The following is a 14,895-nucleotide window of genomic DNA, read 5'->3' as shown; positions in this document are numbered from 1 at the left end:
AGACACAGGCTGGAAAAACCTTAGAATCTTGTAAGCAAAGCTTAATGAGCAATTCTGGTGAGAGCTCAGAAGACCACAATATATAAAGGAATGTGAACAGTAAAGACTGTGCTCATGAGGTTTCAAAAGGGAATGAGGACTCTATTGGGAATCGGACTAGAGGCCACATATGTTACTTTCTGACAAATAACTCATCTACATTTTGCCCATGTCTTGAGACTTTGTATGTGAGGCCCAAATTAAAGGTGATGGACTTGTTAATCTGGTAGAGGAAATTTCAAGGCAGCACAGCATTCAGGAACTGGCATTGATATTGTTGGATGTTTGTTATCAGGTTTACTATGAGAATAACCAGCAGAAAGCAGAGAAGATTTTAAAACTTGCAGTTTGACCATAAAGGCATGTGAAAAACTAGATACAAGGAAAGTGTGGTTGTTGAAGAAAGTACCTCCACTAAAAAGAAGCCAAGTACCTTCCACAAAGAAAATAGAAAATATGCCTTGAGGGAATCTCAGCAATCAGCAAGATCACACCCACAGCAGGCTCAAGGGTAAAACCTCTTTCTCTGATAAAAGACCGTGGATGGGGGTCACCTGCTCACACAGTTGTGAAGAGAAAGTTGTCTTCTAGGATTAATTTTACTGCATTCAGCTGCCCAGACACTCAGATGCCACTGCATCTATGGTCCAAAAAGACCTGGCCACTGCTTTATCTGGTAGTATATCTTGTTGGTTCTGCAGGAATGCAGGACGTTAGAGGTTTAGATTCACAAAGGAAGACCTGGGAGGCCAAGCAAAATGTGACAAGGTCTAAATCTCTGTGAGGGCAATGCATGAAACTGTGAGAATTAAGCCAAAACTGTAGTGAAGACCCCCAAGGATTAAGAGATGCCAGTAATGTGGAACATCTGCAAAGAAAAGCTGTTGGCTGCAGAGAGAGCTAGCCTAAGAGGAAGGCCACCTGGGCTGCATCTAGGCCTTACCAACAAGGCCATAAAGGTGGGACAGCCCAAGCCCTTTGGAGTTCACATCTCATCACCAGGTACACAGGATGCCAAACAGGGAATTACAGAACCTAATGTTTACTTGGCTGAGTTTTGGTCTTGCGCTGGTTCCATGCCTTCTTTTTAAGCACTTATTCCTTTCTTTTGGAATGGGAATTCTTATTCTTTGCCACTATATATTGGATGCATGTAACTGGCTTTTGATTTTTTTTAGGGTCTCACAGCCAAGAGTTTGCTTGGAGTCTTGAAGGAGACTTTGGACTTAGACTTTGGAGGCAATGCTGGAACTGTTAACACTATGAAGACTCTTGGAGATGAACTGAATGCATTTTGTACTGTGAGATAAACATGAGATTTTAGGGGTCTGGGGCAAAATATTATGGATATGAAGTGTTCTCTCAAAAGCTCATGTGTCAGAAATATGATATCCAATGTAACAATGTTCAGATATGAAATGATTAGATTATGAGAGCTTTAGCCTCATAGTGGATTAATCCATTTGATTAATCTATTTGATGAATTAATAATTTAAATGGACTACTGGGTAGTAACTATAGGCAGGTGGGATGAGGCTGAAGGAAGTAGATCACTGGGAGTGTATCTTTGGGGATTGTTTCTTATCCTGGGTCAAGTTGCTCCTTCTGTTTCCTGGCTGCCATGAATTGGGCAGCTCTCCTCTACCACACACTTCCACCATAATATTTTTGCCTCATCTTTGGCCCAGAGCAATGGAGTGGCCAATCTTGTAGGTTGAATCTCAAAAACCATGATCCCAAAATAAACCTTTCCTTCTCTAAGTTGTTCTCATTAAGTATTTTGGTCACAATAATGAAAAAATAACTCAAAGACATCCTAACTACCCTCTTTGAATCCCAATCTTTCTCTAAAACCCCATCTATATTTTTCCACTGTCACATTACTCTGTTTTTAAAAGATTCAAACGAAACAAAAACTTTCCTCAAAGCTTTCCTCAAGGAAAGAACCTAGAGTTCATTATAGACCTACTCTCTACCTTATCAAATTTCAACTCCTCTGCCTCTATCTCAATACTCTGCTTAATATAGCACCTATCAATAATTAGTTCCTTAACACAAAAACTTTGCTCTGAACAATTAGTCCAGCAATCCCTGACCTCATTCCATATCTGCACATATCATTTCCTAAGCCTTTATTCTCACTGACTCCCTTTTGCTCAAACTTTTTAAACACTGCTCATCTTTTAAGGTCCAGTACAAATTCTATCTTTAGAAACAAGCTTTTCCTGACTTCTCCAGCCATTTGTTTCCTCCTCCTCTTCCTCCTCTTCCTTTTCTTCCTCCTCCTGATTTTTTTTTTTAATTTTTTAGGTATAGTTGAACACAATGCCTTTACTTTATTTATTTATTTATTTGTGGTGCTGAGGATCAAACCCAGGGCCTCACACATGCTAGGTGAGTGCTCTACCCCGAGCTCCAACCCCAGCCCCCTCCTCCTCCTTCTTCATGTTTAAACATCTGCAGTAGTTCGTCCCATCTAATTTTCATAATCTAATAATTTTGTTATCTAGTTGATTCAACTCAGTGCAATTTTGTTTCCAGTTACCATAACCAAATATGCTACGTCACATTTCCCTTCTTTGATGGACAAAAATGATCTTCATCCTATCTTAGTTAGATTCCATAACTTTCCAATCACTGTTCATTGTTGAAGTTTTATTTTATATCCATTCAAAGCTTTCCCTTTCCAACTGCAAGTCAGATCTATAGGTCCAGAGACATGAAGAAGGAGGAGCTGTGGTTGCTATTTCATTCCTCCTAGTTCCTCCCTTTGAAGGCCACAGAAAGGAGACAGATTTCTCTCAAAATCTTCTGTCTCATTCTTCTAGGCTCTATCTCCCCTAGTGTACTGGCACATATGTACTGCTGTTATATAATGAATTTTTTATCTGTAAACGTGGCTAGACTGAACTACAGTCCCCAGTTACTTAAGCAGACACAAATCTAGGGCTGAAGTTGCTCAGAAGTAAAGCCCTTGCCTATCGCCTACAAAAAACCAAAACAACACTAATCTAAATAATACTGTGAAGGGATTTTGCAGATGTGATACAAGTCCCCTATCAGTTAACTTTATGAAAAACAGACTAAAGTGAGAATAGGCCTGACTTAATTAGGTCAGTCCTTTAAAAGGGAGCTAGACCTTTCTTAAATTCAGAGATTTCAAAACATTTGAGTTCTAACCTGCTCATGATATATCTTTTCTTACTGCTTGTGGACAACAGACTTCAGCCATGCTTATGGGTTTCCAACTTGCTTCCTGCCTTATGGAGAATTGAACCCAGGGCCTCCAGCATGCCCAGCATCAACTAGTTCTTAATCTCCCCTTCCTGCCCACCTGCCTGCCACAGACTTCAGATTTACTTATCCAGGCCCACAAGAGCATATGCCAATTCCTTATAATGAATCTCCTGCTGGTTCTGCATCTCAGATTGAGCCCTGGCCTGGATACTTATTGGAATTCTCCCTCAGCTCATGTCTTTATTGAGATATCCTCTAGGTTGCAAGTATGCAAATGCAGTTTATATCATGTAAATTCTCTAGGCTCTCCTCAATGCACACATCCCCCTTATGGGAAAACCGTATCCTGAGGCTTATAGTCCACAGATTTTTGTTGTTTGGCCTCCTTGCCTGTTCAGAAGCTCTCCTGGGGAGAAACTAACAGTCAGTACTTTCTTGGCCCCAGGAAACTCACCTCTCCTTGCCACTCTAAACAGAGTTGATAAGGATCACTTATCACTGGACTCCTCTCCTACATTCTCTGTGCTCAGGAAAGCAAAGGACAATTAAAATGTGCTGTCTAGGCAGATTTCCAAGTGGGGAATGAGAAGGCACACCCAACAGTTACAAATAATGATCTGGTGACCTTTCCCTACATGGAAAAAGCATTTTCTTCTTAGAACAAAGCCCCATGACTGTTAATATGATCCCTGTGACCAGATATACCTTCAGAATTACTGATTCAGAGAATCAGTAATCTCGTTTCTAGTATCTCCCATATTATGTTTGGGTTTAAAAATAGATAGATAGATAGATAGATAGATAGATAGATAGATAGATATTTTTAGTTGTCAATGGACCTTTGTATTTACCTGTTTGTTTATTTATTTATATGTGGTGCTGAAAATCACACCCAGTATCTCACACATGCTAGGCAAGTGCTCTATCACTGAGCCACAATCCCAGCCCCATGTTTGGCTTCTTTTTTTTTTAATGTTTGACTTATTTAGATAGAGAGGAGGGGAGGGTCTATGTCCCCTCTCATTGAAAGTAGACAGGCTTTCATGACTGTTTCAGGCAACACAGTACGGCAAAAGTGGCACACTGAGTCTTGGTCCCAGAACTGTGCCTTCCTGGCTGGAATACTCCTGCATGTAGCCCTGAGCTGCCAGATAAGCAGTCTGACTGCTGTGAGGAAGCTCAAACTTGCCCATGTAGAGAAACCACATGAAGAGGTTTTGAGACAAAGAAAGAAATGCCCGGTCAGCCCCACTTACTGCAGCTCCCTGCTTTTCCAGCCACCTACCTGTATGCAAGTATATGAGACACCCAGAGTCAGAATCACTCACTCACACCCTTTCCAAATCCCTGGTCAGCAGAAATCATGACAGATAGTAAAGTACCTGCAATAGATAACTGAAACATTCACTTCCCTCACAGAGTTTTGTTTTATGTTTTTCTTTACTGGGATTTGAACCCAGGGCCTCAGGGCCTCACACATGCTAGACTAGTGCTCTACCAGTTGAGCTATATTGCCAGCCGTCTCCCCAATATATTAAAGAATGGGAAGGAAGGTGGATATTCTCCAGTGATAGTTAAAATTGGAAGATCTCTTAGGAAGTATCATCTGGCCCAAACTGGTTGGCTTTGGAAAGAGGAATATTTTGTCCTTCTGTTGTGGGATTCTAGATGTGATTTCTGAGGCAAGAGGAAAGTCATATTCAACATCCTCTTAGGCATTCCTTAGTTTCTTTGTTAGTCTAGTAGCACATATTAAACTCTCATTTGTATTGCATAATTTTTGTTCATTTCTCTCAGTAGTCTACAATAGATTCCAGCATTTCTCAATGATGCTAATATATATTGTGTCCCACTGATGCAAAAGTCATCTAAAGAGATAGATATGAATCTTCATCAGTCTCTCAAATATTCACCTAATTCCAGAGTTTCATGAATAAGTACTTGAAGAGAACCTGGAATCCTGATGGGCTCTTATATTTTGAGTCTTTCAACTCAATTAATAAAACCAACTGAGGTACATATGCTCAGCATCATGATAGGTGCTAGAAATATGAAAATAAATAAAAGAGATAGTCTTTGTCCTCATAGACCTTACAGACTAGGGAAGATGAGATGTAAATTAAATTTAGTATTTTAAGAAGTAAATAAAGAAAGCCAGGGAAGTACAGGAAGCTGTTGGAGCATAGACAAGAACTGTTTTTTAGGTAGGAAAGGCACCTGAGTTAGAACCTTCAGCATATGTTACAAGCAGTCAGGTAAAAAGAAGGAGCAAGAAAGGTAAACAACTTCAGAGTGAGAAATGTGAGTTCTGACTCTGCTCCCAACAAGAGTATAAATAATAATTATATCTATTTTAAGAGAGTTTGGGATGATAACTTGTAGGATCTTTTGACTCAACTCTTCATAATTTGTCTGTCTCTCTCTCTCTCTCTCTCTCTTTTTCTTTTTTAGTGCTAGGGATTGAACCCAGGGACTCACACATGCTAGGCAAGTGCTCTACCAATAAGGTATATTTCCAGTCCACAGTTTGTCTTTTTAAATGAGTATTTTGATACCTCTCCCTCCCATGCAAGACTACTGTGTAGTTGAGTGACCATAACTTTATGAGCACCTGCTTAAAGTACTCGGACCAATGTGCCACCTTCCTCACAGGATTCCTCTAATAGGGGTTTACACAGGGAGGACCCTCCAAGGCATAGGGGTCCATTTGGGCAATACAGATCAACTCAGTCATGTAGAGATAACATGAAATAAAACCAAAGGAGCAGCATGCCTAGGTACAAATGTATCAACCTGAAATGCTAGAAACAAATGGATTAAAAGGGTAAATTGTTTGGCATCCACTTGAACAATGGGCATAATTCAGTATGGAAAGCCTAAAACCAATAATTTTTTCCACTATCTTGGTTTTAATCCTTAGGACAATCCTCTTGTAATGCCAGCAGTGGATGGGAATGAATAAGTGTGGGGGGTATATATGGAGGAGGGAAAGAGGGAGGTAGGGAGGTAGAGAAAGAGTTGAGGAGGGTTTTCAAGATAGTGGAATAGAGAAGGTCACTTTCCTGGTTGCTCCATGGCATGAAACCTAAAAAGCAGATAGGCAGCTTCTCAGCAAGGTGGGTGAACAAAAAAAGCGGGGAGGGGGCATTCTTTACTGGAATTCAATATTTGATATTCAAAGCAGGGGACTCAGGAGACTAGATATAATAAAATAAGAAATAAATCCCCAGAGCCACAGCTGCTGCCACAGTTGGAGGCACCAGCCAGAGTGGTCTATCTGTGAGCAAAGCGGAGGGATAAGCCCTAAGGTGTGTCTGGGTATGGAGAGTTTAGCAATCAAAGACACCGCCCCATTCAACTGAAAGAAACTGCCCAACTAAACTTTTCCTTGTGCCAGAAAGAAGCCAAATCTATCTCGACTGCATGTGGAGGACAGAGGAAGAAACCATTTTGCAGCTGAAGCTGATTTCTGGCAAATCTGAGTTTGGTTCAAAATACAGGCCTGGGAAACCCACAGTGCACAACATGGAATGTGCCTAAGGAGAAAATCAAATGTGGAGAGAGACTTACACAGGGGATAACAGGTCAAGGAAATGCAACTGGCTCTCCCTCTCCCCCTCCAAACCATCTGCTTACAGAACCGGCTGAGAGAGACTCACCTGGCTGAGATTCCAAAAGAGTAGGGGTGAGAGATATTGATTTTGGAGACTAAACCAGAGACCAGGAAATGTGGGGTCCACAGGTAATGGAGTAACTAAGAATTGGCTCCTCCACCACATGGAAGCCAGAGGAGATCTTTGGGGTATAGTCCTCCAGCGTATAGTCCTCCAGCAACTGGCAATAGCTGGGCCCTAAAGGTGTGCTGATTTAAAATCTCCAGACTAAATGGCATTCAGTGAAGAACATGGAGCCTACCAAAGCCTAAACCCTGAGTCTGGGAATTCTGCCTATGGGATTACCTCTGTCACTCCAGCAACCTAACCCTGAAGTGAGCAAGCATCACACTCCAGCGACCCACCTAAAACTGCTGAGAAGGGAAGCTGAGAATATTTTGAACTCCAACAGAAACAACTCCGTAACATTTCATCAAGATCTTTTTTTTTTTCCTTTTCTATGTTCAATTGTGATCTTAATGGTTCATGGACATTCATACATTCATATTTGGAACTGTTTCTCATTTTTAGAATTTTTAATTATTTTTTTCATTTGTTCTAATTAGTTATACATGAGAGTAGAATGCATTTGAGGGGAGGGTACCAGGGATTGAATTCAGTGGCACTAGACCACTGAGCCACTTCCCCAGCCCTACTTTGTATTTTATTTAGAGACATGGTCTCACTGAATTGCTTACCTCCTTGCTTTTTTTTTTTTTAATTCATGTTTTTAATTTTACATCCAGAGGGCTATACACAAACAAGTGAACACCCAAAGAAGTTGTTTGACCTGGTGGCTTATATACTATTTTCATAATAAGAGTTGTTCTCTTTTTTTTTATTGTTGGTCGTTCAAAACATTACATCTAATTTGATATATTTCACAGTTTGATTCAAAAGGGTTATGAACTCCCATTTTTACCCCGTATACAGATTGCTGAATCACATCAGTTACATCAATTACATTTCCATTGATTTACCTCCTTGCTTTTGCTGAGGCTGGCTTTGAACTCATGATCCATGCCTGACCAGACTGAATTTTTGATGTAAGTTATTTTTCATTGATCAGTTTTTTTGAGGACTAGGAAGTTCAATTAGTATATTTCAGGTATTTTTCATTCTTTTATTTTTAATTTTTTAAATGTTTGTGTGTGTGTGTGTATATATATATATATATATATATATATATATATATATATATATATATATATATATTTTCTCTCACTTTTCTGTTTCCCTTCTTTGTCTCTTGTCTTCTGCTAACAGCCAATCTCTATTATTCTTGCATTCACTCTTCCTTTAATTTTTTACTTCTGTCTTTGCTCCTCTCCCTGATAATCATCACATCCTATAGCACTTCTGTTCTATAAATTGTGAACACTTTTTGAAAATTTACTGTGTTTATGGTAAGGGAATAAAAATAATTTTCCAATAATAACATTGAATGTAAATTACTTAATCTCATCAATCAAAGATATAGACTGGCAGATTGGATTAAAAAGCAGAACCCAACAATATGCTATCTCCAAGAGGCTTACCTCATAGGCAAAGACATCAACAGACTGAAGGTAAAAGGATGGGGAAAACATATCATTCATATGAATCTCCTAAACAAGCAGAGGTTTCTATATTCATATCAGATAAAGGGACTTTAAGCCAAAGTTAATCAGAAGGGACAAAGAAGGCCATTTCATACTGCTTAAGTGAATTATACATCAGGAAGACATAACAATTGTAAATATTTATGCCCCAAACAATGAAGCATCTACATATATTAAAACAAACCCTTCTTAATTTCAAGAATCAAATAGACCTCAACATAATAATACTGGGTGACTTTAACACACCTCTCTCACCACTGGATAGATTCTCCAAACAAAAACTAAATAAAGAAGCTATAGAACTTTAAAAAATACCATTAATAATTTATACTTCACAGACATATATAGAACATTTCATCCATCAATGACTGAATACCCTTTCTTCTCAGTAGTACATGGATCCTTCTATAAAATAAACCATATCTTAGGACACAAAGCAGCTCTTAGTAAATACAATAAATAGAGATAATACTTTGCATTCTATCAGATCATAATGGAATGAAATTAGAAATCAACAATAAAATAAAAGATACAAGCTACCCCAACACCTGTAGACTAAATAATATGCTATTGAATGACCAATGGATAGCAGAATAAATCAGGAATGAGATTAAAAAAATACTTAGAGGTGAATAAGAATAGCAACACAACATATCAAAATATCTAGGACACTAAAAGGCAGTGCTGAGGAAAGTTCATTGCATTGAGCTCATTCATTAAAAGAATAGAAAATGAACAGTTAATCCAGGTGCGGAGACGCATGCCTATAATCCCAGCAGCTCAGGGGATTGAGACATGAGAATCGGAAGTTCAAAGCCAGCCTCAGCAAAGTGAGATGCTAAGCTAGGGATATGGCTCAGTGGTTGAGTGCCCCTGAGTTCAACCTCCGGTATCAAAAAAAAAAAAAAAAAAGTCAACAATTAAATAACCTAACATGACATCTAAATCCCTAGAAAAAGAACAAAGTAACAACAAAAGCAGTAGAAGACAGCAAATGATGAAAATCAGAGCTGAAATTAATGAAATTGAAACAAAAAAAATCCAAAAACTGAAGAAACAAAGAATTGGTTCTTTGAAAAAATAAATAAAATCGATAAACCCTTACCCAAGCTATTAAACAGAAAGAGACAGAAAACTCAAATTTCTAAAATTCATGATGAAAAGGGAAATATCACAATGGACACTATTGAAGAAACTATTTTGAAAATTTATACTCCCATAAAATGAAGACATCAAAAAAATTTCTAGAGACATATGACCTATCTAAATTGTATCATGAGGACATAGAAAATTTAAACATATCTGTTTCAAATAATGAAATTAAAAATGCCATCAAAAGCCCACAAATAAAGAAAAGCCCAGGACCAGACATATTCTCAGCCAAGTTCTACCAGACTTTCAAAGAAGAACTAACACCAATCCTCCTCAAATTATTCCATGAAATAAAAAAGGAGGGAACCCTTCCAAACTCTTTCTATGAAGCTAGTATCACCCTGATACCAAAACCAAAGACACATCAAGGAAAGAAAACTTCAGACCAAATCCCTGATGAACATAGATGCAAAAATTCTTAATAAAGTCTTGACAAATTGCATACAAAAACATATTAAAAAGATAATGCACCAGGATCAAGTGGAGTTCATCCCAGGGATGCAAATTGGTTTCAACACATGGAAATCAATAATTCATCATCAATAGACTTAAAAACAAGAATCACATGATTATCTCAATAGATGCAGAAAAGGCATTTGACAAAATACAGTATCCATTCAAGTTCAATGAAAAACTAGGAATAGTAGAAACGTACCTCAACATTGTAAAAGCTATATAGGCTAAACCCACGGCTAACATCATTCTAAATGTAGAAAAAATGAAAGCATTCCCTCTAAAAACTTAACGAGACAACGATGTCCTCTTTCACCACTTCTATTCAACATCATCCTTGAAACTCTACAGAGGAATTAGAAGAAAGAAATTAAGTGGATACAAATAGGAAAAGAAGAAGTCAAACTATCACTGTTTGCTGATTTCATGATTCTATATTTAGAAGATCCAAAAACTCCACCAGGAAACTTATAGAACTCATAAATGAATTCAGCAAAGTATCAGGATATAAAATCAAGATCCATAGGGCTGGGGATGTGGCTCAAGCGGTAGTACACTTGCCTGGCATGTGTGCGACCCGGGTTCGATCCTCACTCAGCACCACATACCAACAAAGATGTTGTGTCTGCCGAGAACTAAAAAATAAATATTAAAAATTCTCTCTCTCTCTCTCTCTCTCTCTCTCTCTCTCTCTCTCTCTCTCTCTCTCCCCCTCCTCTCTCACTGTCTCTTTAAAATAAATAAATAAATAAATAAATAAATAAAATCAAGATCCATAAAGCAAATGCATTCCTATGTATCCAGTGATGAATCCACTGAAAGAGAAATTAGGAAAACTACCCCATTCACAATGGCCTCAAAAAAAAAAAAAAAAAAAAAAAACTTTGGGAATCAATCTAACAAAGGAGGTAGTAAAAGAACTCTAGAATGAAAACAGAACACTAAATTAAGAAATTGAAGAAGACCTTAAAAGATGGAAAGATCTCCCATGTTCTTAATAAGCAGATTCAATACTATCAAAATGGCTATACTACCGAAAGTGCTATACAGATTTAATGCAGTTCCTATTAAGGTTCCAATGGCGTTCTTCATGGAAATAGAAAAGGCAGTCAAAAAATTCATTTGGAAAAATAAGAGGCCCAGAATAGCCAAAGCAATCCTCAGTTGGAAAAGTGAAGCAGAAGGCATCACAATACCAGATCTTAAGTTATACTACAGAGCTATATAACAAAAATAGCATGGTATTGGCACCAAAATAGACATGAAGACCAATGGCACAGAATAGGAGACACAAGGATAAACCCACATAAATACAGTTATCTCACACTAGACAAAGGTGCCAAAAACATACATTGGAGAAAAGATAGCCTCTTCATCCAATGGTGCTGGGAAAACTGAAAATCCATATGTAGCAAAATGAAATTAAACCCCTATCTCTCAACCTACACAAAACTCAAAGTGGACTAAGGACCTAGGTATTAGACCAGAAATCCTGTGCCTACTGAAAGAAAAAGTTGACCCAAATCTCTATCATGTCAGCTCAGGAACTAAATTCCCCAACAAGACTCCTAAAGCACAAGAAATAAAATCAAGAATCAATAAATGGGATGAAATCAAACTAAAAAGCTTCTTCACAGCAAAGGAAACAATCAAGAACATGAAGAGAGAGCCTACATAATAGGAGAAAATCTTTGCCACATACACCTTAGATAGAGCATTAATCTCTAGGATATACAAGGAACTCAAAAAACACAAAAAAACACCAATAACCCAGTCAATAAATGGGCAAATGAAATGAACAGACACTTCACAGAAGAAGTCTGATTGGTCAAGAAACACATGAAAAAATGTTCAACATCTCTAGCAATTAGAGAAATGCAAATTAAAGCTACACTGAGATTTCATCTCACTATAGTCAGAATGGCAATTATCAAGAATACAAGTAACAACAAATGTTGGCAAGGATGTGGGGGAAAAAGGCACACTCATACATTGCTGGTAGGACTGCAAATTGGTGCAACCACTCTGGAAAGCAAAGCAGATTCCTTAGAAAACTTGGAATGGAACCACCATTTGACTCAGTTACCCTACTCTTCGGTATATACCAACACGGACTTAAAATCAGCATACTACATGATTACTACATTGATGCAGAGACATCAATGTTCATAGCAATCCAATTCACAGTAACTAAGCTATGGAACCAATCCAGCTGCCCTTCAACAGATGATTGAATAAACAAAATGTGGTACACAATGGAATATTATTCAGCCATAAAGAAAAATAAAATTATGGCATTTGCTGGTAAATGGATGGAACTGGAGAAGTGAAATAAGCCATGCTAAGTGAAATAAGCCAAGACCAAAAAACAAAGATGAGATGTTCTGATATATGGATGCTTACACACAATAGTGGGGTGGGTAGATTAGAAGTTCATTGGATTAGACAAAGGGGAATGAAGGGAAGGGAGGGAAGATGGGAATAGAAAAGACAGTAGAATGAATCAGATATAACTTTCCTATGTTCAAATATGAATTCACAACCAGTGAAACTCCAAATCATGTACATTCACAATAATGGGAAATTATATTCCATGTATGTATGTCAAAATACATTCTACTGTCATATATAACTAAAAAGAACAAATTAAAAATTAAGAAAAAGAAATAGGCAAGGAGAAAGAGATTGATGTATTTTGAGGAATGGGCTCATAAAATTTTGGAAAATGGGCTGGGGTGGTGGCTCAGTGGTAGAGTGCTTGCCTTGCATGCATGGGGCCCTGGGTTTGGTCCCAGCACAACATAAAAATAAAGATATTGTGTCCATCTACAAATAAAAATTTTTTAAAAAATTTGGAAAGTGGAAAGTCCAAAATATCCAAATTAGGTATCAGGATAGAGAGCTAGAGAAGAACCAGTGTTGCAGTTCCATTTCAAAAACTGCTGCAGAATTCCCTCTTGCTGGGGGAGGTTATTTATTTATTTATTTATTTATTTTTGTCCTGTTTTGGTTGGTTGGTTGGTTGTTTGGTTTTGTTGTCGTATCCAGTATCAGGGAATTAAACTCAGGTCTTTGAACATGTTAAACAAGCACTCTATAACTGAGCTACATCCCAGCCCAGTCTTTTGTTTTATTTAGGTTTTCAACTGATTGGATGGTGCCTACCCACCTTATAGCTGACAATCTATAAACCACCAATTTTATTTTTCCTGCTTCTTTTTTTCCCCACATTTTTAAATTGGTGGATTACAGTTGTACACATTGATGAGATTTGTCATTATATATTCATACATGTACACAATGTGACAATATAATTTGACTAATATAACTTCTCGGAATCTCTCTCCTCCCTCTAACCTCCCACCCCTTAGTCCCTTTCCTCTACTGATCTCCCTTTGATTTTTAGGAGATCCACCCCCATCACTGGGCTTTTATTCCTGAATGTTAGCTAAACTCATTAGGCATAACCTACTGGCATCAAAATATTGGGCAGTCGAGTTACCTGTTTACCTCCTTATTATTATAGGAATGGGTTATGTATTCTTATTTGGAATTAACATGATGAGTACTTTTCCAATCAACTCCATTCATACAATCACAGATAACTATGCTACATATCAACAGCAGAAGAAATACCAAGCAGAGGCCATCCCAGCATTAAGAGAGAGTCCTAGGGACTGGGGTTGTGGCTCAGTGGTAGAGCACTTGCCTCACATGCATTAGCCCCTGGGTTCTATCCTCAGTATCACATATAAATAAACAAATAAAATAAAGGTATTGAGTCCATCTACAACTGAAAAAAAAAATTTAAAAACAGAGAGTCCCATTAGTAAAGTAAACGAAATGTTCTTTCTTTACACCAAAAACTGAGTTGCATGTCAAGATGCTAATGTCAAGCATGATGTTTTGACAGAATAATTTTGACCACAATTATCTATTTTCTCTTATTATTGCTCAATATTGAAATGTAAAAAATTGAAAGTTGTTCTTCCCAAGTAAATTTTAATGAATATTGTAAATGTTTTTAAATATTCATCATTAATAGAATAAATAAAATACAGCATTAAAAATAAATAAATAAAATTGAAGCATCTGCAATCAATTATGAAGCACACCGGTTATCCACATCCTTCAGCATCTCCAGGCTGAATTTCAGTTGCTAGTTCCCTGCTTCCCAGTGCACACCTCACAGTTTGGCCCAGTCAAGTGAATCCCAGCACCAGAAATCCACAGTGGCTCTGCATCAGGACTTCCCAGTGGTTCAACATCTGGGCTTGCTTAGAACAAGTATCTGATTCAAGAGTAGTTTACCACCATCATATTTCTAAATAAGAAAAAGACATTTTGCTTATTCCTACCACAAAAGCAATATATAATTATTATAAAAAATCATAAATATGAGAAAGCAAAGAATATAAAAATCACTCATAATCCCTACCTCCTGGAGAAAACTACTGACTCTTTCAGAGATTTGTTTTTCAAAATTGATATGGAACAAGGTATACTATTTCACAACTTTTTATTTATACACATTTTTCTATGTCATTAAATATTAAATAATAAACATACACATACACAAACAATATTATAATATTGTTTGTGTATGTGTATGTGTATTGTGCCAGGATTAAACCCAGGACCTTGCATATGCTAGGTAAGTCCTTACCACTAAACTATATCCCCAGCTCTATGCTATCCCTTTTAAGGGCTGGCTAATATGGATGTAACAATGAGCTCTGAACCCAACAGACCACTCATTA

The 14,895-nt window shown here is 37.6% G+C and overlaps 1 protein-coding gene and 1 pseudogene across 1 annotated transcript in view; one reads left to right on the top strand and one right to left on the bottom strand.

Moving 5' to 3' along the window:
* The window catches only part of Slc35g2 (solute carrier family 35 member G2), a 40,633-nt gene that overhangs the window by 4,420 nt on the left and 21,318 nt on the right, over positions 1-14,895 (bottom strand). The gene's annotated exons all lie outside the window — the stretch shown is intronic.
* Positions 897-14,005, top strand: LOC144375683 (phosphatidylinositol N-acetylglucosaminyltransferase subunit P-like; annotated as a pseudogene).

This window comes from Ictidomys tridecemlineatus, chromosome 3, assembly GCF_052094955.1.
Source record: "Ictidomys tridecemlineatus isolate mIctTri1 chromosome 3, mIctTri1.hap1, whole genome shotgun sequence".
NCBI lineage: Eukaryota > Metazoa > Chordata > Mammalia > Rodentia > Sciuridae > Ictidomys > Ictidomys tridecemlineatus.
The sequence above is the reverse complement of the archived record's forward strand: the minus strand, read 5'-3'. Positions and strand labels throughout refer to the sequence as shown.